This window comes from Phyllobates terribilis, unplaced genomic scaffold (assembly GCF_046119375.1).
Source record: "Phyllobates terribilis strain yellow unplaced genomic scaffold, ASM4611937v1 Scaffold_279__1_contigs__length_2497574, whole genome shotgun sequence".
Classification (NCBI taxonomy): Eukaryota; Metazoa; Chordata; class Amphibia; order Anura; family Dendrobatidae; genus Phyllobates; species Phyllobates terribilis.
The window spans coordinates 1,391,502-1,418,287 of NW_027363039.1; the positions used below are offsets into that span (position 1 = coordinate 1,391,502).

The window sequence follows — 26,786 nt, forward strand, 5'->3', positions numbered from 1 at the left end:
CCTAACTTTGCCACCTTGTCAGCTCCTTTAACAGACTGCTTGAAAGGGAGAAAGTCCGTGATGGGCCGCTGGAATGATCAGACAGAGGAGGCTTTTGTAAAATTAAAGTCTGTACTGCGTGATACACCGGTTCTGGTTACACCAAATTCCAAAAAGGAGTTCATTGTGCAGACCGATGCCTCGGAGATAGGTCTTCGGGCCGTGCTGTCTCAAGAGGTTAACGAGGAAGAGCATCCCGTTAGTTTCCTGAGCCGGAAGCTTACCCCAGCCGAAACAAGGTACAGTATAGTAGAGAGAGAGTGCCAGGCCATTAAGTGAGTACCTGAGTCTCTCTGCTATTACTTGCTGGGGAGGACATTTCGTTTGGTGACCGATCATTCCCCTCTTACGTGGATGAGTCAAGCTAAGGAAAGGAATGCGCGAGTCACTAGGTGGTTTGTGTCCCTCCAAAATTTCAAGTTTTCAGTGGAACATCGGGCAGGCAGACTGCTGGGGGAATGCAGATGCCCTGTCCAGAGTCCACTGTATGACATGTGTCCACCCCCATAGGGTTGAACAAAGGGGGGAGGTATGTGGTGCAGTAAAAGGTGTAGCAATGGATGGAAGGTATATTGCTCCCAGCAAGATAAAATGTGGCCTGGATTTTCCCTAATTCTCCGGGTTTTCAGCGCAACACCTGACATACACAGCTGCAGCAATCAAGCCTGCATAAGCGAGTTAGGGGGGAAATCTCAGGGTGTGAGGAGCTCGGCTGGAAGGAGACTGAATTTGTGTTGCTGTTTGGATACATGCTGGAAAGGTCTGTGACAAAGATTCATGCAACCCTGGGAATGGCACCTGGCGGTCGCCTGTGGCCTGCAACTAACCACATCACTAGTGGTGACCAGGTTAGTTAAGCCCGTCCCATGCTAGGGTGAGTCTGAGACCGGTGGTTCTCCAAGTTGGAGTACATTTACATTGTGTTTTTTCCCTTTCTGCCACCTGTTCTTTAAAGTGTGAATAAAACACTGAAGTTTGGACTTTAAGCCTGTGTGTTGCCTCATTACTGCGTTGTTGCCGCTGCCTACCAGAGCAAATCCCTACAGCATGCATGTATGATGTGAATGTGTGTGTATGACTGGGTATATATATTCATGTCCGTTTTACATGTGTTTTTAAGAATTTGTGTTCAAATATGTATGTATGCCTGTATGTGTACGTATCTCTGTATATGTTTGTGTATGTGCTCGTACCGTGTGTGCGTGCATGTCTGCGTACCGTGTGTGCGTGCATGTCTGCGTACCGTGTGTGCGTGCATGTCTGCGTACCGTGTGTGCGTGCATGTCTGCGTACCGTGTGTGCGTGCATGTCTGCGTACCGTGTGTGAGTGCATGTCTGCGTACCGTGTGTGAGTGCATGTCTGCGTACCGTGTGTGCTTGTTTGCATACAGTATGTGAATGATGTGGGGGCAGCTGGGACCCTGTGTTGTATACCTATATTTCTCCGCCGTATCTGTGCATCATGAATGCTGGTGTGTGTTAAAGGGGCCACTGACTCTGTCACCCAGGGCCCACGAAAACCAGGAGCCGGCCCTGAAAGTAGAGATTTCACATGATGCACTCCAGAAGGAACGAATCTGAATATCTGTGCAATAGAGTTACGCAGTGCAACACGGAAAACAGTGGAAGACTCAGCGGAGCTCGGGGCTTTTTACAAGGTATTTTACAAATTTTTTTGGAACAAGTGACAAATCCTCTTTACAGTTTATATTGGAAGAAAGATAATGGTTACATGCATGTCAAGAGAACTAGTTCAGCGAGTCTGAAAAGTGAATCGGTTTACCCAGTATACACCGTGGTCCATAGCAAAAAAAAACGACAGTAGCACAAAGTACTGAAATAGTTAATTCTGGATGGTTAGAGCCCATGCTCCCCCCTGTCCACCACTAGAAGTGCTTGTAATGGGCAAGAGAGTGTGAGGAGTGGATGATGGAGCAGGAGAAGATGGCCTCTTCTGATGAATCACATCTCCATCACGTGGCTGGCCGGTGATTGTGCGTCAGGTACCTGGGGCAGAGCTGGGGCAGAGCTGGGGCAGGGGGCGCTATGAGAAGACTTTCCCATTACTGAGATAGGAGAGGATGGTCACTACTGGTCAGAGTCCATGTAGATGGGAGGAGCTCGGCCTCTAGCCCCGCCCTCCCCTCCCCCTACACAGATTCTTATCAGGAGCGGCCGTCACCTCCGATCTCAGTGATGGAACAATGTTTCCTAACTGAATAGAGATTTTACCCCGGAACCGAGAATCCTGAGACGGAAGAAGAAATACGCAGATTTCTGTGGAGACTCCGGGGAGAAAGTTTCCTGTTTCCATCTCGTCTATTCTTACAATTCATGAAGTTTATTCCTCTTATTCCTGTGTAATAAAGACTGATCAAGACGTTGTGTATATTATATGGGGACAATGAGGAATACTGTCACCATGTAACAATACATCGCTTATGGTTTATGGCCGCCAGGATTTGGTAACACAAAAATGTCTGAAAAGAAACAAAGTATTTATTGTAGAAAAGTCCTAAAAGAAAATGAAATAAATATATTGTTATTGGCTTGGATTAGTTGTATTACCGCAGTTACAGCGACCCTCCACCCCGGGACTGAACACTACACATTTCCCTGTACAGTCCCCTATGGGGTCCTCTGCCCTCCGCTGCCCCCTCAGATCGGTGGTCCCTTCCCCCGGCTTCCAGGGCGGCCAGTGCAGTGGTATGGGGAGGGCAGTAATACGTCTACCCCACCCTCCCCTGCCTTTCCTGTGCTGTGACCTATGGGGCAGCACCACATCCTATTAATCTCCCAGCAGTCTGCGGGGCGTCACCAGTTACAGATGTATTCTGCACCTGCTTTCATTGCTCCTGTTTGTCTTTGGTAACCTTGTCTGGCTTCCATAATACCCCAGGATGACTTAGGCCTCCATCTACAGGACCATTCTTACTCTTAATTTGATATAGTTAATATTAATATATATATATAATAATAATAAAATATTATCTGAAGGCATTATTGGCTCTTTTTCACATGCATTAGTACAACTAGAGCGGCCGATATGCAGTTTAGGACTGATACAAGTAAGTAGTAATCATCCTTTCTATTAACGAGCCCTCACTGCACTTATACAGATTCACGTGTTCATATCTAAATATCTATATACCACGGATTTCGATCAATAGTTGGTATATTTATTTATTTTACTTATATAGCGCCATTAATTCCACAGTGATCATCACTGTCCCCATTGGGGCTCACAATCTAAATTCCCTATCAGTCTTTGGAGTGTGGGAGGAAACCCATGCAAACATGGGGAGAACATACAGACTCATTGCAGATGTTGTCCTTGGTGGGATTCGAACCCAGGACCCCAGAGCTGCAGTGCTATCCACTGAGCCACCGTGCTGCCCATGATTAATATATCTCTCATAATAATCACTATTGCACTTTTTTATATCTGGGTCTCTGTATTTTGATTGACAAATATGGTGTCTTCCCTGGGATGGTGGACAGAAGGTGGGAACATCCGCACCATCTGGAAGAACATGTGGTGAAGTATAATCTGTGCAGAAGATCTATACAGGTGACGTCTATCTCCTAGGGATGCTAGGCTAGAGCTGAGCAGCCTGGTGTCTGAGGGGAGGATATCAGGGCGAAACCCACGGTCTGGTGTCCCACCGCACAAATAAACCTACATTTGTCGCTGATGAGATTGTCTGCATTTGTCATGTGTGTTTACCCGCAGTATGGCCGCCAGTTTGTGGAGACGTTCCTGAGAGTTGGGATGCTCCTTCTGAACTGCTGCTTTAAAAAGCATTGGGTGAGTTATATGGTGGTCTCCTGAACGGTCGGGGGGTCAGAATAGGATCCCACTCCGTGTAACAGTGAACAGTCGACTATCACAGACGCCGTATCACCTCCATTGTATAGATAACCACCACAATCCTCCTGACAAAGTTCCATTATTGAAGGACTGAAACGTTACCCTTGTGGATTGCAAAATAAGGCCACGGCCCAACTATTTGGTCAGTATTCGGTCAGTATTTTTTCTCAGGAGTGGGAGATAAATGGAGGATTTATGCACTTGTTGCTATTATACCTTTTCTCTGATTGTTCCTCACCTGGTTTTGGCTCCCACTCCTGAGAAAAAATACTGACCGAATACTGATAGTTGGGCCGTGACCTAAGGATCATTGTGGAGTGTGAGAAACTTACCCACTAGGCCCCCTTCACACGTCCGTTGAAAACCGGTCCCGGAAAAACCAGTGTCACCAGTGAGCCACAGAAATGACAAAGCTTCTCCTGTACTTTGCAATGTTAAATATGTGCAGCACATGGATGGCACACAAGGTCGCCATCAGGGCATTACTGCCCTTACTACTGTATGGGGCCTGGTGAAAAGAAGCAAGAAGGGGGGGACCCAAGCACTCTGGCAGCCCGGGGCCCCTCTCCTTGCTTCTTCTCAGCAGGCCTCAGGGGCAACAAATATGGTATTTAATATTCAACATGTAATAACTGTAAATGAGTACCGTTTTTGTTGTTTTTTTGAGGCTCCCCAAAGATCTAATTGCAGCCTGAGTCTATTACGTCATTTATATAGAGTCCTCTTTTTCTTAGTGAGATGTCAGTGTGCATGCGCATTTCCCGGCTCTCACAAACTTCTGGGAGTGCGCCCACACTGACAGCATGGGTTCCACGCGTATGTGTCACGGCGCACATCTGGGAAGTTCTATTCCATTGTGAGGTTTGTTGGACACGTCATGCAGCAATGGGGAAATATGATCCCCCGATTGGAAGAAGCGAGGCGAAACGTGCGTCGGGGAGAGAGGAGGCTACAGATATCCACATATATTTACAGGTAGTAAATCTCTTCATGTTCTTGTATTTTTTGCCATTATTAGGCATGAGCTTCCCAAACATGCTTTAAGCAATCTGGCACCGGTCTATGAAGGGGCACGTGCAATAAACTTAAATAATTAGTTTCTAGCAGGCTGGACCTATGTAGGTATTCTATTCAATGCACTCGTACTAGTACTGATACCAGGGATATATATAGACATTATCTGCAATATATACCTTATGACAGGTGATTACTAAATCTTCAATTGATATACTGGTATATAAGACCCTAGTAAACAGAATTATTGTCTAGGAATTCTCTGGATATCTCTCCTTTGATTGTTGTTATATCGAGTTTTCTTAATCAAAGTTTATGTCTGCACTCCAGTCCTGTGTATGTATATATGTGTGTGTGTGTATATATATATATATATATATATATATATATATATATATATATATATATATATATTATTTATTTATTTATATTTACACATTTCTTAAACTGATTGAGATTCACAGTATTACATTGGATGATCCTCGTACTGCCCTCTGGAGGCATTGTCTGTTTTTACTTTTTTTTATCCGACATGTTATGATTCTTGTTTTTAATTAATTCAAAATAAAGAGAATATTCTTTTATTATTATATGGAACTCTTCATTTTTCTGGGATTAAAATTTCCCGGGAATAGTTTATAATATAGTGAATCTCTCCATATTACAAGATTCACCATTAATGACACACTTACGGGATATAATCCGTGCATGGTGAAGGGCGCCCCCTCTGGGCAGTATCTAGTCTCCATGTTTATACGTTGATTGAACCAGGTCTCAAAAACCAACATGATGTCAGATAACGACAACTCTAGATGCGGCCATCGCAGCTGTTTGTAGATACAAGCTCCTAATCCCTTTTATGATGAAGCAATTCCCCACCCGGCACAGAGGACTAAACATCTGTCATGTACTGTCACCTACCTGGTGGCCTCCGCTTGCCTCCGACTGAGACCGGTGTTCTGGTCCTCCTACATCCAAGATGGCCTCCATAGTGGCAGAGGGACGACAGCAGTATGTCTGACCCACACCTCCATAGCACGGCATTTACTTACTTACCATAGGGGTCTTCATGCCACTGGGCGGCCAGCCTGGATGAGGAGGGACCAGAACGCCGGCCTCAGTGTAGGAGGCAGTGGGAGGCAAACAGAGGCGACAGGTAGGACGACTCTACATGTGACATGTGCGGTCACTCGTCAGCACCAGGCAGAGGCTGCTACATCACCGAGATCCATAGGACGGGAAGATTCATAACCTGGAGCACAAGCTCAGTCATTTATATGGCAGCAGGGACTTGTGGAAGAAAAATATGGACGTAAAGGATGGAAGGAATATTACAGAAGGTAAAGGAAAACTAATATGTGCTTCCTAAATCATTAAGAAGAGGTGTGAAGGCGGCCCCGGTATTCATCAGAGCACAACCGGACTCTACAGGAGCAGCCGCGCCATCACCGGATGCTTCTGCTGTGATGTGGACGGCGGATAAAGCTTCACTGCACCGGAGACTCCACACGATATTACACACCGGTCATCATCATCATCACACACCGGTCGTCATCATCATCATCACACGCCGGTCATTATCATCATCACACACCGGTCGTCATCATCACACAACGGTCATTGTCATCATCATCATCATCACACGCCGGTCATTATTACACACCTGTGGAAACATCTACAGGAATCTCCTCCTTCACGTCACTCACACACGGCTGATCCCCCCTCGTCATCGCTTCTTCTTCTGTCTCGTCCTTCACTTTCTTAGTCGGATCTTCCTCCTGATATATCAGATGTAACAATCAGCACAATACAAGAAACCACCAAAATCTGTGACATCTATGACCTCGATCAGAAATGTCCCCCCATATACAGATCCGGTACAGGGCTCAGCACCGTCTACCTGATGATCCTCCGGGATGTTGTGATTCTCCTCTGGACAGTCCTGGGGATACAGAGGACGGGGACATCTCTCTGGTGGATTTCTCCTACTGGATCCATCTGGGGAGACACACAGTGAAGGAATAGATTGTGTCATGTGATGAGATGATGGGAGTAGTAGTAGGTGACCACAGAACAGACATGACAGTCTCCCCTCCTCACCCTGCTGATTGGCCCATATTGCGGTCGCCTCTTGTGCTCCATGCATAACCTCAACCTTAATATCAATCAGATCTTCACCCTAAAAAGAACAATGTAAGATGAGCTCAGGTCCGATCACTTCATGGTCAGATGTTGTGGGGACTTCAGTGTCGTCTACCTGATGATCCTCCGGGATGTTGTGATTCTCCTCTGGACAGTCCTGGGGATACAGAGGACGGGGACATCTCTCTGGTGGATTTCTCCTCCTGGATCCATCTGTGGAGACACACAGACTGAATACATGACCTGCCGTGTATCTGTCTATATATGAGAGTCGTCTCTCAGAACCAGTAATTCTATGTTTATGTATCAGGGAATAAATTACATTGTTGTGGTCCTCACCACCGGTACTGAGGTCCCAGCACATTGTGGACCTCAAGTATGAAGTGATAATCAGCGAGGCCAAAGCCTAATGCTCTGCACTCGGAGGATGAGGACCCTGAGGAGAGGGACAGAGAAGACCCTCGTCAGTCAGATGAAGGAGCCGTACTAAAAAACACAACTTCTCCAAGTTTTGTCTCCACCAGGGATGGAACCACAGAGGAGCTGGAGAAAGCTCCACATTTCTATCCATTGGTTTCCTCTCCTAATTCACTGTATGGAGATTGGGGGAAGGACGGTGACCATTTACTAGTGATTGTATTTTGAGAGCTCATGATGTCACCATGAGGACACAGCCTCCCTCCTGGACAGGATCCTCTGGGATCACTCAGAGGAGAGAACCTGACATCCTCCTATTAAAAGACGAGTTACCGCGTTTTTATTCTTCTTTAAAATAGACATAAATATCCACATCCGTCTCGATAAAAACACTAAAATAGGCAGCAAGTGCTCGGAAAGTTCTGCGTTTATCTCTGAAGGAGGAAAATATGAACGTGTACGACTAACGTACGAAGTCACAGAACCCGGAAGGACGGTGTTGTGGGGAGCACCCGGTACGCAGCGGTTAGTGCCTATGAATGTGTAGAAAGGACAACTAGAGAGCAGGCACCGGGGTCATGGGCGCTTACTGATGCACACGGGGAGCCAAGGAGAGATTGTCTGGTCAGACTCCACAGAAAAGCTCCATAATACATATTCTTCTGAACAAACAACCCTTTAACCCCTTCCCTCCTGAGTCTGTTTTCACCTTCCTGAGTCGGCCATTTTTTTTCAATTCTGACCAGCATCACTTTATGTGGTAATAACTCTGGAGCTTCAATGTATCCCATTGTTTTTGAGACTGTATTTTTCGTGAAACATTGTACTTCATGTTAGTGGTAAATTTAGGTCAATATCTTTTGCGATTATTTCTGAAAATATTGAAAACATTACAAAAAATTTTGAAAATTTCTCACTTAATTTTTATGCCCTTAAACCAGATACAGTGGCTTGCAAAAGTATTCACCTCCCTTTTGACATTTTACTACCTCCCAAACTGGAATTTCATGTTTTTTAGGCTTTGCATCAGTTCATGTACAGAACAAGCATACAACTGTGAACATTTGGTTTTCTTTTTATTGTGAAGCAAACAAATAGGACAAAATAACTGAAAACGTCAGTGTGCATAACTATTCACCCTTAAAGTCAGTACTTTGTAGAGCCTCCTTTTTGCGGCAGTTACAGCTACAAGTCATTTTGGATAGGTCTCTATGAGCTTTCCACATCTGCCCACTGGGATTTTTGCCCAGTCCTCAAGGCAAAACTGCTCCAGCTCTGTCAAGTCTGACCACAGATTCTCCATTGGATTAAGGTCTGGGCTTTGACTCAGCCACTCCAAAACATTTACACGATTTCCCTTAAACCACTCGAGTGCTGATTTAGCAGTTAGCTTTGGGACATTGTCTTGTTGGAAAGTGAACCTCCGTCCCAGCTTCAAATCACTGACAGACCGAAACAGGTTTTGCTCAAGAATATCCCTGTATTTCGCTCCATCGATCTTCCCCTTGACTCAAACCATTTTCCCTGTCCCTGCTGCTGAAAAACATCCCCACAGCATGATGCCTTCACCAGGTTTCACTGTGGGGATGGTGTTCTTGGTGTGATGAGCTTTTGGTTTGGCGCCAGACATAGCGCTTACCTTAGTGGCCAAAAAGTTTAATTTTGGTCTCATCTAACCTTCCTCCTTACATTTGGGGAGTCTCCCACGTCTTTTGGCAAACTCAAAATAATCCTTACAATTTTTTTGTGTAGGTAATGGCTTTTTTCTGCCCACTCTTACATAAATGCTACCTCTATGGAGTGTACAGTTGTCATATGCACAGATACTCCAGTCTCTGCTTGGGAACTCTGCAGCTCCTTCAGGGTTTCCTTTGGTCTCTGTGCTGCCTCTCTGATTAATGCCCTCCTTGCCTGGGCTGGGAGTTTTGGTGTGCACCCTCTCTTGGCAGGTTTGTTGTGGCACCATGTTCTTTCCATTTGATGATAATGGATTTGATGGTGCTACGGGTGATCATCAGAGATTGGGATATTTTTTTATAATGCACTTCTCAATAACTTGTTTGGAGATCTCCTTGGTCTTCATGGTGTTGTTTGGAGATCTCCTTGGTCTTCATGGTGTTGTTTGGAGATCTCCTTGGTCTTCATGGTGTTGTTTGGAGATCTCCTTGGTCTTCATGGTGTGGTTTGGAGATCTCCTTGGTCTTCATGGTGTTGTTTGGAGATCTCCTTGGTCTTCATGGTGTTGTTTGGAGATCTCCTTGGTCTTCATGGTGTTGTTTGGAGATCTCCTTGGTCTTCATGGTGTTGTTTGGTTAGTGGTGCCTCTTGTTAATGGTGTTGCAGCTTCTGTGGCCTTTCAGAAAAGGTAAAGTGTATATACTGACAGACCATGTGACAATTAGATTGCACACAGGGGGACGTCACTAAGCATGTGACTTATGAAGGGAATCGCTTAAACCAGAAATTTTTAGAGGATTCATAGCAAAAGGGCTGTATACATAAGCACATGCCAATTTTTGTAGAAATATCTCTCAAATCAGGAGATATTTCAAACATAATGAAAATGACATAACTCAATCATCTTCAAAAAATGACAGAGAAAAAGAAAGAGGAGGGGTGGGAGGAAAGATAAAAGATATCTCCAACGACAAAGGAAACTTTGGAAAACACGGTAATTAACATGTCAAGCTATCTATTAACAGAGGCTGAAGTTACAGTTCTATCCAAAGGCTTAACCTTCTCCCCGACAATTGAGTTTGACGTTCATAGAACTTTATTAGATGTGAATAAGTTTGTGAGAACTTTCACTTTGCGTTGTCATTTCATGGTCAATGAACAGAATGAGAACATGGAGAACTCGTTACAAGAAGTTTCTCATGATAATGTTCCCAATAGAACTGGAACTTTTGATAAACAGGGTTCACTTCTTGAACATAAAAGAGATTTTTTTTTATAACAAACGATTGAAAGTAACTATTACTATCCAGTCAAGTCTCGTCCACCTGTCTTGGATGTTTTCTAGGAAATGATTGAAGATGAACTACTTACATTAAGGAAAATAGAGACATAAATGTAATAATCTAACGGTATCAGAGCAATGAGCTCTGAGAACTCTGACCTCCTCATAAGGAAAGCAGACAAAGGACGATCCGCTGTTCTATTGAATGTGGGACTTTATGAAAAATTGAGTTGGGAAATCTGCAGACAAAATGTGACCGATGCTCTAAGGAAGGTGAAAGATTCTGAAAGAAGCCGCCGAGGACGAAGACTCAAGACTGATGAAGACGACAGCGGAGAAACCGCGACTCACAGATCAGAAGAGAAGAATCAGGGAATGAAAGCTGTGAGAAAATGTAGAGAAAACCAGAGCAAGTCTGGAGAAAAATCATCTATTATAGGACGAGGCCGAGAGACGTCATCACATCCACCGGAGCCAACAAGAGTCTCCTCTCACCTGGTGATGTCAGAGGCCGGAGCTCCTCCATCATCACCTCCTGGTACCGATCCTGGTGTCCTTCTAGATACTCCCACTCCTCCATGGAGAGATAGACAGCGACGTCCTGACACCTTATAGGAACCTGACAACAACGACACCGTCACCACCCAGAATCCTCCAGTGCTGCCCTGTATAATGTCCCAGCAGTCACCTCTCCGCTCATCACCCAGAATCCTCCAGTGCTGTCCTGTAAAATGTCCCAGCAGTCACCTCTCCGCTCATCACCCAGAATCCTCCAGTGCCGTCCTGTATAATGTCCCAGCAGTCACCTCTCCAGTCACCACCCAGAATCCTCCAGTGCTGTCCTGTATAATGTCCCAGCAGTCACCTCTCCACTCATCACCCAGAATCCTCCAGTGCTGTCCTGTATAATGTCCCAGCAGTCACCTCTCCGGTCACCACCCAGAATCCTCCAGTGCTGTCCTGTATAATGTCCCAGCAGTCACCTCTCCGGTCACCACCCAGAATCCTCCAGTGCTGTCCTGTATAATGTCCCAGCAGTCACCTCTCCACTCATCACCCAGAATCCTCCAGTGCTGTCCTGTATAATGTCCCAGCAGTCACCTCTCCGGTCATCACCCAGAATCCTCCAGTGCTGCCCTGTATAATGTCCCAGCAGTCACCTCTGAGGTCATCACCCAGAATCCTCCAGTGCCGTCCTGTATAATGTCACAGCAGTCACCTCTGAGGTCATCACCCAGAATCCTCCAGTGCCGTCCTGTATAATGTCCCAGCAGTCACCTCTCCGCTCAACACCCAGAATCCTCCAGTGCTGTCCTGTATAATGTCCCAGCAGTCACCTCTCCGGTCATCACCCAGAATCCTCCAGTGCTGTCCTGTATAATGTCCCAGCAGTCACGTCTCCACTCATCACCCAGAATCCTCCAGTGCTGTCCTGTATAATGTCCCAGCAGTCACCTCTGAGGTCATCACCCAGAATCCTCCAGTGCTGTCCTGTATAATGTCCCAGCTGTCACCTCTGAGGTCATCACCCAGAATCCTCCAGTGCTGTCCTGTATAATGTCCCAGCAGTCACCTCTCGAGTCATCACCCAGAATCCTCCAGTGCTGTCCTGTATAATGTCCCTGCAGTCACCTCTCGGCTCATCACCCAGAATCCTCCAGTGCCGTCCTGTATAATGTCCCAGCTGTCACCTCTCCAGTCATCACCCAGAATCCTCCAGTGCTGTCCTGTATAATGTCCCAGCAGTCACCTCTCCGCTCATCACCCAGAATCATCCAGTGCTGTCCTGTATAATGTCCCAGCAGTCACCTCTCCGCTCATCACCCAGAATCCTCCAGTGCCGTCCTGTATAATGTCCCAGCAGTCACCTCTCCGCTCATCACCCAGAATCCTCCAGTGCTGTCCTGTATAATGTCCCAACAGTCACCTTTCCGGTCATCACCCAGAATCCTCCAGTGCTGTCCTGTATAATGTCCCAGCAGTCACCTCTCCGCTCATCACCCAGTATCCTCCAGTGCTGTCCTGTATAATGTCCCAGCAGTCACCTCTCCGCTCATCACCCAGAATCCTCCAGTGCTGCCCTGAATAATGTCCCAGCAGTCACCTCTTCGGTCATCACCCAGAATCCTCCAGTGCTGTCCAGTATAATGTCCCAGCAGTCACCTCTCCGCTCATCACCCAGAATCCTCCAGTGCTGTCCTGTATAATGTCCCAGCAGTCACCTCTCCGCTCATCACCCAGAATCCTCTAGTGCTGTCCTGTATAATGTCCCAGCAGTCACCTCTTCGGTCATCACCCAGAATCCTCCAGTGATGTCCTGTATTATGTCCCAGCAGTCACCTCTTCGGTCATCACCCAGAATCCTCCAGTGCTGTCCTGTATAATGTCCCAGCAGTCACCTCTCCGCTCATCACTCAGAATCCTCCAGTGCTGTCCTGTATAATGTCCCAGCAGTCACCTCTCCGCTCATCACCCAGAATCCTCCAGTGCTGTCCTGTATAATGTCCCAGCAGTCACCTCTCCGGTCATCACCCAGAATCCTCCAGTGCTGTCCTGTATAATGTCCCAGCATTCACCTCTCCGGTCATCACCCAGAATCCTCCAGTGCTGTCCTGTATAATGTCCCAGCAGTCACCTCTCCGCTCAGCAGCTCAATCATCTTGTTGCTGAGCTCTAGGATCTTCCTCTTCCTCTCATGTATCGGGGGGTGCGGGGGAGGCTGTGTGATGGGGCCCGGGCTCCGCCCTCCTGACTCCTGGAGATGGATGATGGGAGTCACACCCTCCCCCGGTGTCTTCCTCACTATTGTGTAATCCTGTATATGGAGAAAAAGTGGTAAAACACGAAACCCCAGAGACATAATGAAATAGTTGTTGCTTTTTGACCAAAAACCTAATTACAGGTTCCTATTAACTCCTTCACCCCCAGCCTGTTTTCACCTTCCTGACCAGGACAAATATTGACCAGTTTCACTTTAAGTCTGGCCCTCAGACCGCCACCGTCTTCTTACAGCAATCAGCTTGTGAGACAGCTGATGTGATGACTTCATTTCATCGTGTCAGCTGTGCACTGCAGAGAGTCAGTCAGAGACAGAAGCAGAGGCAGAGCGCCGGGGGAACGGGAGAGAAGTGAGTATGTGGTGTTTTTTTTTCAAGTGTATGTGATGTTTGTATGTATATAGAGAGGCCATGTGGGGGCTCATGCTATATATGGGAGGCTCTGTGGAGGCTCATGCTGTACAGTGTCATGTAAACGTTTAGGCACCCGTGGTCAAAATTACTGTTATTGTGAACAGTTAAGCAAGTTGAAGATGAAATGATCTCTAAAAGGCCTAAAGTTAAACAAGAGTGGAAAGACACTTCTCTGGCTATAAAAGCGTTCACAAGCTGTGATACCATGGGTGCCCAAACTTTTACATGCTACTGTACATGGGAGGCTATGTGTGGGAGCTCATGCTGTGTATGGGAGGCTATGTGTGGGAGCTCATGCTGTATATGGGAGGCTGTGCGGGGGGCTTATGCTGTATATGGGAGGCTATGTGTTGGAGCTCATGCTGTGTATGGGAGGCTATGCGGGGGGCTAATGCTGTATATGGGAGGCTGTGCGGGGGGCTTATGCTGTATATCGGAGGCTGTGCGGGGGGCTTATGCTGTATATGGGAGGCTATGTGTGGGTGCTCATGATGTGTATGGGAGGCTTTGCGAGGGCTCATGCTGTAAATGGGAGGCTATGTGTGGGAGCTCATAGTGTAGTTTTTCTGATTCAATATGCCTCTTTCCCAATAAACGGGCATTGCAGGACCTTAGGTATTGTGGTAAATCGACTCACTTGGTTGCCATAGAGGTACACAGGAACACTGTCTCTTTAAATTTTCTGCTGAGTTAATTAAGAGCACTGCATAAACTACAGCAATGTTAGCAAAAACAAACACAGCCTTCCTGGCGTAATAGGAAAAACAAAACATAACAATAAAGTATAGAACAGTCCTTGTTGCTACGAGTAACCGCCCGCTTCAGGAACAAACAATCCCAGGTTTGTCTTTCCTTCATATGACAAAACAGCTCAGAGCTTTCACCTCCAGACCCTCCCCACACCAAATGCTCTGAAAGGCTGTAATTTTATCCTCTGAGTTCCTCCTGTTATGATCTGCAACATAAACTAAGGAAAGATAGGGGAAAGCTCTCCCTACAGTAAGACTAAGCTGAATCCCTACAATGTAGCGGGCTGCCTGTTCCTTGTGAACAGACCCGCCTTAGTCCTCGGCTAGTCTGAACGAAGACCTATAGAATTAAGGGAGGGGTCCCTAAATGAACTAAGGACTGGGACAAAAATGGGACACCTCCTAACAGAAGTTGTTGCAGAGCACAAAAGACAAACTGACAAAAAGTACAATCCAGATGTTGCAGGTGCTGCTGGTGGTGGCTTTGGACCAGGTGCTTGATCAGCTCCTCCATTTTGTCTGACCGCTGTTCCATGCTCCCACCTGCCTTCACCCAGGACATGCGGTCTGTCCACAGCCGTCACACTTGCTTCCTGAGGATCTTGCCTGCACTTCTAACACCAACTGTGGTAGATCGACTCACTTGGTTGCCATAGAGGTACACAGGAACACTGTCTCTTTAAATCTTCTGCTGAGTTTATTAAGAGCACTGCATAAACTACAGCAATCTTAGCAAAAACAAACACGGCCTTCCCGGCTAACAGGAAAAACATAACCATAACATATGGCACAGTCCTTGTTGCTACAGGTAACCGCCCGCTTCAGGAACAAACAATCAAAGGTTTGTCTTTTCTTCATATGACAAAACAGCTCAGAGCTTTCACCTCCAGGTCCTCCCCACACCAAATGCTCTGACAGGCTGTGATTTTATCCCCTTTCTACAGGTGTTTATTAACCCTAGCACTAAGATGGCTGATTAACCCCTTTCTATACTTTGTGTGCTGGAACACTTTTTCTATGTTTTTATCACAGGAGCTAACAATCTTACGTGTTACACATCTTCTCTCCAGTACTTTGCCAATGACCTTGTCACAGTATCTACTAAAATGTTACTTTGGCCTCAAGTTTTAAATTTTTAAAAGGGATAATTGGTTAAAAATGGAACAGAAAAATTGTTACGCAATATCTCCTGATTACACTGATGCCCCATATGTGGTCAAAAACTACTTTTGAGGCAAAGTGCAAAGCTCAGAAGGGAAGGAGAGCCCCCCCCCTCATAAGTGACCCCATTTTACAAACAACACCTCATCTAGGGGTGCAGTCATCATAGCGACACCACAGGAGGGTCACAGAATTTTATTCCATTGAGCAATTAAAAAAATAATAATTACATTTTTACCACAAAAAATTTGTTTTAGCCCCAGATTTTACATTGTCACACGGGAAGATGTGTAAAACTGGCACCAAAATTTCTCATACAATTTTTGATGAACATGGCAATACCCCATATGTGTCTGTACAGTACTGCGAGACTCGGGCTTGGAGGGGGAGCACGATTTGACTCATGGAGAACAAATGATTGTAGAATAGTTTGCAGACTCCATATACAGATCCCTTAGCTGCAAGAAGAGCAGAATCCCCCCCCGTCCTCAAGTGAACCCATTTTGGAAATTACACCCCTCTGGGAATTTATCTACAGGTGCAGTGATGATTTTGACTCCATAGTGTTTTCCAGAAATGAGCAGTAATGGATGTTGCTAAGTGAAAATGCAAATATGCCATTGTAGTGCCCATACATAGTAGTGCCCAGTACATAGTAGTGCCCATTATGTTGTAGCGCCCAGGACGTTGTAGTGTCCAGCTCGTGCATCTGGAGACACATACTAGAAAATTAGGCAGTCTCTCATCACTGCAAAAATGCTCAGAAGGAAGTGGGTCATTTGGATTTGGGAGTGAAGAATTCACTGGATTTCTTTGGGAGGTGAGGAGCCATTTTGCTTTTCCAGAGTTTTTGCGCTACCAGTAAAGTGGAAGCCCCTATATTTCTGATAAAAGATGACGGACCTGATTGGGGACTTGCTCTTTTTGTGGATTGATTTGAATTTTTTGTTGGGAAGATTTTACATAACATTTGGGATCACATTTATCCTGTGCTCTACGCTGAGCACTTAAATCAGGGTTTCTATTTAACTCTCTAAGTGACGTGATTCAGATGAAACCCCTGAGTGATCCATTCACTATAACTTGGTAGCAGAGTTACTTTGGACTCCGTCTGGCCTCTGTTCAGCTTTGTCCTTTTCAGAAGTGCACAAAACTGTGGCACTTTTATGCACGCTTAAAAAGATGGACACCGCCGGATCACAGGTCATACGGCGTCCACAGTGCCTCCATCTGCCTCATTATAGGGAGTCTTCCGCCGGAGGTCCCGTCTGAATCACCTATTTCAGAGATTTACACGGAAACCCCGGTGTACGACTCAGCGCAGAGCGAAGGATAAATGTGAGCCGAGCCTTACTGCGATCTTTGGGAGGCAGAATGAACAAATCAACAGCAGGTGAAGAATTGGCAGAATGAACAAATCAACAGCAGGTGAAGAATTGGTTTTATTAATATTTTACGTCGTTCTTCGTGTGGTAAAAGTGATTAAACAATTTTATTCTTTGGGTCGGTGCGATTACAGAGATACCAGATTTATATTGGGTTTTTATGATTGGCAGCTGTCACACACTAAAAGACTGCATCGCCATATTTTGAGAGCTCTAACTTTTCCATATTTCAACTGACAGTCATGTGATGTGAGGGCTTGTTTTTTGCGGGACGAGTGGATATTGTTATTGGTACCATTGGTATGTTTTTATTGGTACCATTTTCGGGCATATGACATTTTTTGAACGCTTTGTATTCTGATTTTTGGGAGGCAGAATGGACAAAAAACAATAATTCAGGCTTTGTCTTTACTGGGATTTTTTTATGCTGTTCAACATGTGCTAAAATTGACAAGGCATCTTTATTCTTCGGGTCAGTACGTTTACAGTGATACTACATTTATATCTTTTTTTATATTTTGTTGCTTTTACACAATAAAAACTATTTTATAGAAAGAGTATTGTGATGAAACAGCTTCTTATCTTAATCAGCCAGATGTCTAAATTTGTTAAGCCAATAGAAATACACTATCGTGTTTGTGTTGACTTGTGAATGTATGTGTATTTCTGTGGCTGGTCAAAAAGGACATACTATTATGTGTATAAACCTAAATGTTGACCTCTTAGTTTGGGAACAATGATGTTTGTTACTATGTCAATTTCATATTGTACTATGTCAGCTAGTTTATTTACAAGAGCAGGGGGATTAGCTCAAACAATGAGACCTGTATGAGACCTGTGCACTGCACCTTCTCAACCTGTGACTGATGACCTTAGCCACCAATGTGAATATAAAAAGGGTTTTTCTATCCTGCTGCAAGGGGGATCAGAAGATCAGAGAATCAGAGAGACACTCATGAGCAGTTTCCATGACACCGACTCCAACTCCGACTCCACGACTCCCTCATACATGGCTCATGTTTAAGTGATAAATTTACTGACGCACAGATTCATCTCATCTAAAAGTCTAGACCAGGGGTCCTCAAACTTTTTAAACAGGGGGCCAGTTCACGGTCCCTCAGACCATTGGAGGGTCGGAATATAGTTTTTTAAAAAAACTACTACTATGCACACTGCACACATCTTATTTTGTAGTAAAAAAAACAATACAGGAACAAATACAATATTTAAAATGAAGAACAAGTAAAGTTAAATCAACCGGTATTTCAATAGGCAGGTAAATGTCCCCAATAGGCAGGTAAATGTACCCAATAGGCAGCATAGGTCCCCAATAGGCAGATAAATGTCCCCAATAGGCAGGTAAATATCCCCAATAGACAGGTAAATGTCCCCAATAGGCAGGTAAATGTCCCCAATAGGCAGGTAAATATCCCCAATAGACAGGTAAATGTCCCCAATAGGCAGGTAAATGTACCCAATAGGCAGGTAAATATCCCCAATAGGCAGCATAGGTCCTCAATGGGCAGGTAAATGTTCCCAATAGGAAGGCTGTTTCCCCCTTATAATGACATATGCAGCATGTCACCCCCCCCATATAATGCCCCATGCAGCATATCACCCCCCCATATTATGCCCCATACAGCATGTCACCCCCCCATATTATGCCCCATGCAGCATGTCACCCCCCCCATATTTTGCCCCATGCAGCATGTCACCCCCCCCATATAATGCCCCATGCACGATGTCCCTTTCCCCCCATATAATGCCCCATGCAGGATGTCACCCCCCATATAATGCCCCATGCAGGATATCACTCCCGTCTTTATAATGCCCCATGCAGCATGTCACCCCCCCATATAATGCCCCATGCAGCATGTCACCCCCCCATATAATGCCCCATGCAGGATATCACTCCCCTGTCTTTATAACGCCCCATGCAGCATGTCACCCCCCCCATATAATGCCCCATGCAGCATGTCACCCCCCAATATAATGCCACATGCAGCATGTCACCCCCCCCCATATAATGCCACATGCAGCATGTCACCCCCCCATATCATGCCCCATGCAGGATGCCACCCCCCATATCATGCCCCATGCAGGATGTCACGCCCCCATATTATACCCCTTGCAGGATGTCACCCCCCCATATAATGACCTATACCTCCATACATTAAAAAAAAAAATAAAAATCCAATACTCACCTCACTTCTCACTTGCTGCCGCTGCTCTACTCTGGTCTGGACTCCAGCGTCGCGGCGGCGTTGTCCCGCTCTGCGCTGCCTGTGACGGCACTCGGGAGGGCGCGGTGTAAAGACGTCACCGCACCCTCTTACCTGAGACATCACAGGAAGCGCAGAGCAGGAAGACAGCGGATCTGCAGAGGTACTGGGAGAGGTAAGTATCCGCCTGCCGGGGCCCTGAGCAAGCGGCGGAGAAGGGCTGGCGCTGACACCGCTCTCCTCTCCTCCGCCCATAGCCCGGCGGGCCGGATAAAAGTCCTCCGTGGGCCGCATGTGGCCCGCGGGCCGTAGTTTGAGGACCCCTGGTCTAGACCCTTAGATCAGGAGTAGGACATTTCATAACTTTCCCAAATTCTTATGAAAAAATATTCCCACAAACTGCATTGAACTACTGTACCCAATTTATTATATATTTTAGGAGTCGAAGTTGGTCCATTTTATACCGACTCTGACTCCACAGCCTGCTCATCAGAACCTCAGCTTGGTAGCATGGCTCGATCTAGAGAGACACAGATTTGGATTCTACATGATTCTAGCCTAAGGGTATACGGCCCTGACTGGAAGGATACAGATCTGCTCCATTGACCATCAGGTTGGGACAATGAGGTCACCTGGCCCCATGGATATGTTGTTTGGGGTTGCCAGGTGGGACCCTCCAGTCACCTGGAACCCATGAAGACATTCAGAGAAGCCAGATTGGGACCCGCTGGTCAATTAGCCCCATGGAAACTCTCGGAGGCCAGGGTGGGACCCTCGGGTCTCCTGGCCTTGTAACTAAGTGGACTGTCAGCTTCCTAATCTTGCTGCAACCTCCTCTTTGTGAGGGCCTGCCAAAAGCGGGGGACCACTGGTTGAGGTAGTTGGCCCTTGAAGTCCCAAAGTCACAGGTGTTCTATCCCAGGCGGGCGAGCGGAAGGGCGAGACTGTGTAAAGTTGTACCATCTTGGGTATTTGCTGGGACTATTCTGTGTTTATTGTCTGTTTGGTGGTTCAATAAAGTATTGCCACGCTGTGTTACCCTCACCCTGTGTTGTCTGAGTAGTGTTACGTCCATGGAAGACCTCAAGTCAGTATTGTTTTTGTACCGCTTTATTCTGATTGCTTTAATGTTTTATTTTTCGGCTGATGGAGCTGTATGGCGGCGTGTTATTTGCAGGACAATATGATGTTTTCAGAGATACTATTTTTATACACATTTGTCTTTTTAATCGCGTTTTACTCCACTTTTAGTTCAGCCGTATGATGATGAAGCATCGTTGTTTATTATATTTTTTACGCTGTTTACTGAAGGGGTTAACCAGTGGGGCAGTTTTATAGGTCGGGTCGTTCCGGACTCGGCGATACCAAACATGTACTTTATTTATTTTTACATGAATATTTGTATTTCATGGATTCAGATTTTCTTTTTTTTTGTTCTTTATTTTGTGTTTTTTTTTTATATTTCTTCAACTTTTAAACACTTTTCCTTCCCTTCTCCCAGGACGGGACATGAACGTTTCCTGCCCGGATCGCTGATCTAATACTCTGGATGCTTTTACACTGCACGGCATCAGATCAGTATCTCATACACAGGGAGGAGGCGTCAGGTGCTGCTCTGAGCTGGAGCTTACAGGCCACCGTCCCTGGTGACTCTGCAGCCATCTTTTGGTCCGTGGTCACCATGGAAACAATCGGCACAATGTGATCGCAATTGCGTTGTGCTGATCGGAGAAGAGAGTGAGCCCCCTCCCTCGCCGACGCCCATCGATGTCGCTGTCACTATTGACAGCGGCATCAGAGGGGTTAAACGCTTGAGATCGGCCCTATGTCCGTTGCCCCAGGGCGTCAGCTCCTATATACCGCTAACACCCGTCGATGATCGCGCCGCGGCTCGGAGAGAACCCGTCTGATCCTCACGCTGTACATGTACGGTGAATGTCGTAAAGGGGTTAAATGGAATCTGTCACCAGGTTTTTGGCAACTAATCTGAGGGCAGCATGATGTCGGGGCAGAGACCCTGATTCCAGTGATGTGTCACTTACTGGGCTGCTTGCTGTAGTTTTGATAAAATCCCTGTTTAATCAGCTGGAGACGATCACTGGAGGAAAAGTAAACCTGCTGCCAGGTCGTCACAACCCCACCACTGACTGGCAGCTTTCTGCCTATGACAGTGTGCAGAGATCAGCCTGACAGGGCTGCGGGCGGGGCTACACAGAGCTCAGTGTTCGGAGCACTGCTAGATCTACAGCAGAGAAAACAGGGATTTCATCAGAACAGCAGCGAACAGCCCAGTAAGTGACCGATCACTGGAATCAGGGTCTCTGCCCCCACATCATGCTGCTCTCAGATCAGATAGAAAAACCTGATGTCGGACTTGTTCCATAACACAATAAAGCTGATAGAAATGTAGAGGAGTTACCTCTCCGCTCAGCAGGGAGATGATCTCCAGGGTGAAGTGTAATAATCTTCTGGTGGTCTCGTCCTCGTCCATCCTCGGGGGGTCATTCAGGAGAAGGAGGGAGGAGCACTGGATCAGCTGGAGGAATATCGTCCTGCCGGCGTCTTCATGATAAAGGAGAAGATGGAGATCACAGGGGACGATATAACGACAATCACTGAATTCTGCCCCAAATATCCGACATTTATCAGGAAGAATCTGGAGGAAAAGCCACAAACTCCACCGCGGCCTCCTCCGCCGATCTGACCACTCATTATCAGCCTCATAGGAAGACGGTCACCGTGGTAACTACACCTCCAGGGGAGGACGGTCACCGTGGTAACTACACCTCCAGGGGAGGACGGTCACCGTGGTAACTACACCTCCAGGGGAGGACGGTCAACGTGGTAACTACACCGCCGGCGGGGGGGGGGGTCACCGTGGTAACTCCACCTCCAGCGGGGGACGGTCACCGTGGGAACTCCACCTCCAGCGGGGGACGGTCACCGTGGTAACTACACCTCCAGCGGGGGACGGTCACCGTGGTAACTCCACCTCCAGCGGGGGGCGGTCACCGTGGTAACTACACCGCCAGCGGAGGACGGTCTCCGTGGTAACTACACCGTCAGCGGAGGACGGTCACCGTGGTAACTCCACCTCCAGCGGTCACCGTGGTAACTCCACCTCCAGCGGGGGACGGTCACCGTGGCAACTACACCTCCAGCGGGGGGCGGTCACCGTGGTAACTACACCTCCAGCGGGGGGGCGGTCACCGTGGTAACTACACCTCCAGCGGGGATCGGTCACCATGGTAACTACACCTCCAGAGGGGGCGGTCACCGTGGTAACTCCACCTGCAGCGGGGGGCGGTCACCGTGGTAACTCCACCTCCAGCGGAGGACGGTCACTGTGGTAACTCCACCTCCAGCGGAGGACGGTCACCGTGGTAACTCCACCTCCAGCGGAGGACGGTCACCGTGGTAACTCCACCTCCAGCAGGGACGGTCACCGTGGTAACTACACCTCCAGCGGAGGACGGTCACCGTGGTAACTCCACCTCCAGCGGAGGACGGTCACCGTGGTAACTCCACCTCCAGCGGAGGATGGTCACCGTGGTAACTCCACCTCCAACAGGGGGCAGTCACCCTGGTAACTACACCTCCAGCGGGGACGGTCACCGTGGTAACTACACCTCCAGCAGGGGCGGTCACCGTGGTAACTCCATCTCCAGCGGGGGACGGTCACCGTGGTAACTCCACCTCCAGCAGGGGACGGTCACCGTGGTAACTCCACCTCCAGCGGGGGACGGTCACCGTGGTAACTCCACCTCCAGCGGGGGACGGTCACCGTGGTAACTCCACCTCCAGCGGGGGACGGTCACCGTGGTAACTCCACCTCCAGCGGGGGCGGTCACCGTGGTAACTCCACCTCCAGCGGGGGACGGTCACCGTGGTAACTCCACCTCCAGCGGGGGGCGGTCACCGTGGTAACTCCACCTCCAGCGGGGGACGGTCACCGTGGTAACTCCACCTCCAGCGGGGGACGGTCACCGTGGTAACTCCACCTCCAGCGGGGGACGGTCACCGTGGTAACTCCACCTCCAGCGGGGACGGTCACCGTGGTAACTCCACCTCCAGCGGGGGACAGTCACCGTGGTAACTCCACCTCCAGCGGGGGGCGGTCACCGTGGTAACTCCACCTCCAGTGGGGGACGGTCACCGTGGTAACTCCACCTCCAGCCGGGGACGGTCACCGTGGTAACGACATCCTCCAGCGGGGGGGCGGTCACCGTGGTAACTCCACCTCCAGCGGGGGACGGTCACCGTGGTAACTCCACCTCCAGCGGAGGACGGTCACAGTGGTAACTACACCTCCAGCGGGGGACGGTCACCGTGGTAACTACTCCGCCAGCGGGGGACGGTCACCGTGGTAACTACACCTCCAGCGGAGGACGGTCACAGTGGTAACTACACCTCCAGCGGGGGACGGTCACCGTGGTAACTACTCCGCCAGCGGGGGACGGTCACCGTGGTAACTACACCCCCAGCGGGGGACGGTCACCGTGGTAACTACACCTCCAGCGGGGGACGGTCACCGTGGTAACTACTCCGCCAGCGGGGGGCGGTCACCGTGGTAACTCCACCTCCAGCGGGGGCGGTGAGGTGAGGAGGAGCCGCTGCACATCCCCCATACAACACTGAGGAGCCGCAGTCACATGGAGCAGGAGCCTCCACAGGAACAGCTCTGATCTCACCCCACACTCTCCTCTCACAGATTCACCACAAACCCTCCCTGTAATCTCACCGGAATGGCGGGAAGCGGAAACCTGCTGCTGGCTGATACCAGAGAGCAAGAGCTGCGCACACCCAGGACGTAGCTGCTGCACTGAGAGCGGGAGGACCTGTGGTGACGTCACCGTCATGTGATCAGGGGGCGGAGCTCAGGAGAGAAGTGGTGGAGGACCTGTGATAATGATGACGTCACCACAGCTCCTCCCCCTCAGTACAGCAGACACTTCATACTTCTCTTGGATCTCTGTTCTCTCTGTTATCAGCCATTATACAGAGACCTGCGCCCAGAAGACATTATATACAGAGCAGAGAACATTCCCCGCAGATTATATTCCTGGAGACAGAACAGGATCTGTGTGACGTCAGCACTGAGGGGATTCCAGGGGGAGACCAGAGGCCGAGAGACCGGATCCATCAGTGGTCGGTGACGTCTTGTAGATGTGATCGGAGCCTTAGTGACAGGATCCATCGCTCGTGGTTGGTGACGTTTTGTAGATGTTATCGGAACCTTAGTTACAGGATCCATCGGTCGTGGTCGGTGACGTCTTGTAGATGGATCAGAGCCTTAGTTATAGGATCCATCGGTCGTGGTTGGTGTTGTCTTGTAACTAAGGCTCCGATCACATCTACAAGACGACACCGACCACGACCGATGGATCCTGTAACTAAGGCTCCGATCACATCTACAAGACGTCACCAACCACGACCGATGGATCCTGTAACTAAGGCTCCGATCACATCTACAGGATCCCTTGGTCGTGGTCGGTGACGTCTTGTAGATGGATCAGAGCCTTAGTTACAGGATCCATCGGTCGTGGTTGGTGACGTCTTGTAGATGTGATCGGAGCCTTAGTTACAGGATCCATCGGTCGTGGTCGGTGTCGTCTTGTAGATGTGATCGGAGCCTTAGTTACAGGATCCATCGGTCGTGGTCGGTGACGTCTTGTAGATGTGATCGGAGCCTTAGTTACAGGATCCATCGGTCGTGGTCGGTGACGTCTTGTAGATGTGATCAGAGCCTTAGTTACAGGATCCATCGGTTGTGGTTGGTGACGTCTTGTAGATGTGATCGGAGCCTTAGTTACAGGATCCATCGGTCGTGGTCGGTGACGTCTTGTAGATGTGATCGGAGCATTAGTTACAGGATCCATCGGTCGTGGTTGGTGACGTCTTGTAGATGTGATCGAAGCCTTAGTTGCAAGATCCATTGGTCGTGTTTTGTGTCATATTGTAGATGTGATTGGAGCCTTAGTTATAGGATCCATCGGTCGTGGTTGGTGTCGTCTTGTAGATGTGATCGGAGCCTTAGTTACGGGATCCATCGGTCGTGGTTGGTGTTGTCTTGTAGATGTGATCAGAGCCTTAGTTACAGGATACATCTATCGTGGTTGGTATCGTCTTGTAGATGTGATCAGAGCCTTAGTTACAGGATCCATCGATCGTGGTTGGTGTTGTCTTGTAGATGTGATCAGAGCCTTAGTTACAGGATACATCTATCGTGGTCGGTGACGTCTTGTGGATGTGATCGGAGCCTTAGTTACAGGATACATCTATCGTGGTTGGTATCGTCTTGTAGATGTGATCAGAGCCTTAGTTACAGGATCCATCGATCGTGGTTGGTGTTGTCTTGTAGATGTGATCAGAGCCTTAGTTACAGGATACATCTATCGTGGTCGGTGACGTCTTGTGGATGTGATCGGAGCCTTAGTTACAGGATCCATCGGTCGTGGTCGGTGACGTCTTTTAGATGTGATCGGAGCCTTAGTTACAGAATCCATAGTTCGTGGTTGGTGATGTCTTGTAGATGTGATCGGAGCCTTAGTGACAGGATCCATCGGTCGTGGTTGGTGGCGTCTTGTAGATGTGATCGGAGCGTTAGTGAAAGGATCCATCGGTCGTGGTCGGTGATGTCTTGTAGATGTGATCGGAGCCTTAGTTACAGGATCCATCGGTCGTGGTCGGTGATGTCTTGTATATGTGGTCGGAGTCTTAGTTGCAGGATCCATCGGTCGTGGTTGATGATGTCTTATAGATGTGATCAGAGCCTTAGTTATAGGATCCATCGGTCGAGGTTAGTGACGTCTTGTAGATGTGATCGGAGCCTTAGTTACAGGATCCATCGGTCGTGGTTAGTGACGTCTTGTAGATGTGATCGGAGTCTTAGTTACAGGATCCATCGGTTGTGATTGGTTTCCATCATGTAGATGTGATCGGAGTCTTGTACGAGATCTGCACTCTTACAAATTCTGCATTTTCGCAGACCATCTAATATTTTGTCCATTGTTCCATCTGAAGCTTGTGCTTCCCAAGGTTATGGAACTGTTAATACAACCTTCTTAGGCGTGTTACTTGTTATTTTCTATTTCGATTACATATTTACATAGGTTGAAGAAAGACTATGGTCCATCAAGTTCAACCTTTCTCCACCAATTGCACATTTTGTCACTAATTAACTGTAACCCACAATGTTTTGTGTTCTGAGGAAATCATCTAGTCCTTTTATAATTGTTACTCTATCGGCCATTACTACTATTGATGAGTGAGTATGTTGTGTTAACCCTTTTGGCGAGCATGCTCGGGTGCTCGCCGAGTATCTTCAGCGTGCTCGGGGGTTATGTTTTAGTCACTCCGTGCACATGATTTGCGACTGTTTGACAATTTTAATACATGTGAGGTATGCCTAAGAAACAGGCACATGTATTAAAAATGTCAAAGAAACAGGCATTCCTCACATGTATTAAAGCTGTCAAACAATCGCAAATCATGCTTACAGAGTGACTAAAACATAACATCCGAGCACGCTGAAGATACTCGGAAAACACCCGAGCATGCTCGCTCATCACGAATTACTACCTCTTGCGGTAAGGCATTTTACATTCTGACTATAAACAACCCTTTCCTATTTTAC

At 47.8% G+C, this 26,786-nt stretch overlaps 1 pseudogene; it reads right to left on the bottom strand.

Moving 5' to 3' along the window:
- The window catches only part of LOC141220287 (uncharacterized), a 96,042-nt pseudogene extending 72,028 nt beyond the window's left edge, over nt 1-24,014 (bottom strand).
- Between the last annotated feature and the right edge of the window lie 2,772 nt (nt 24,015-26,786).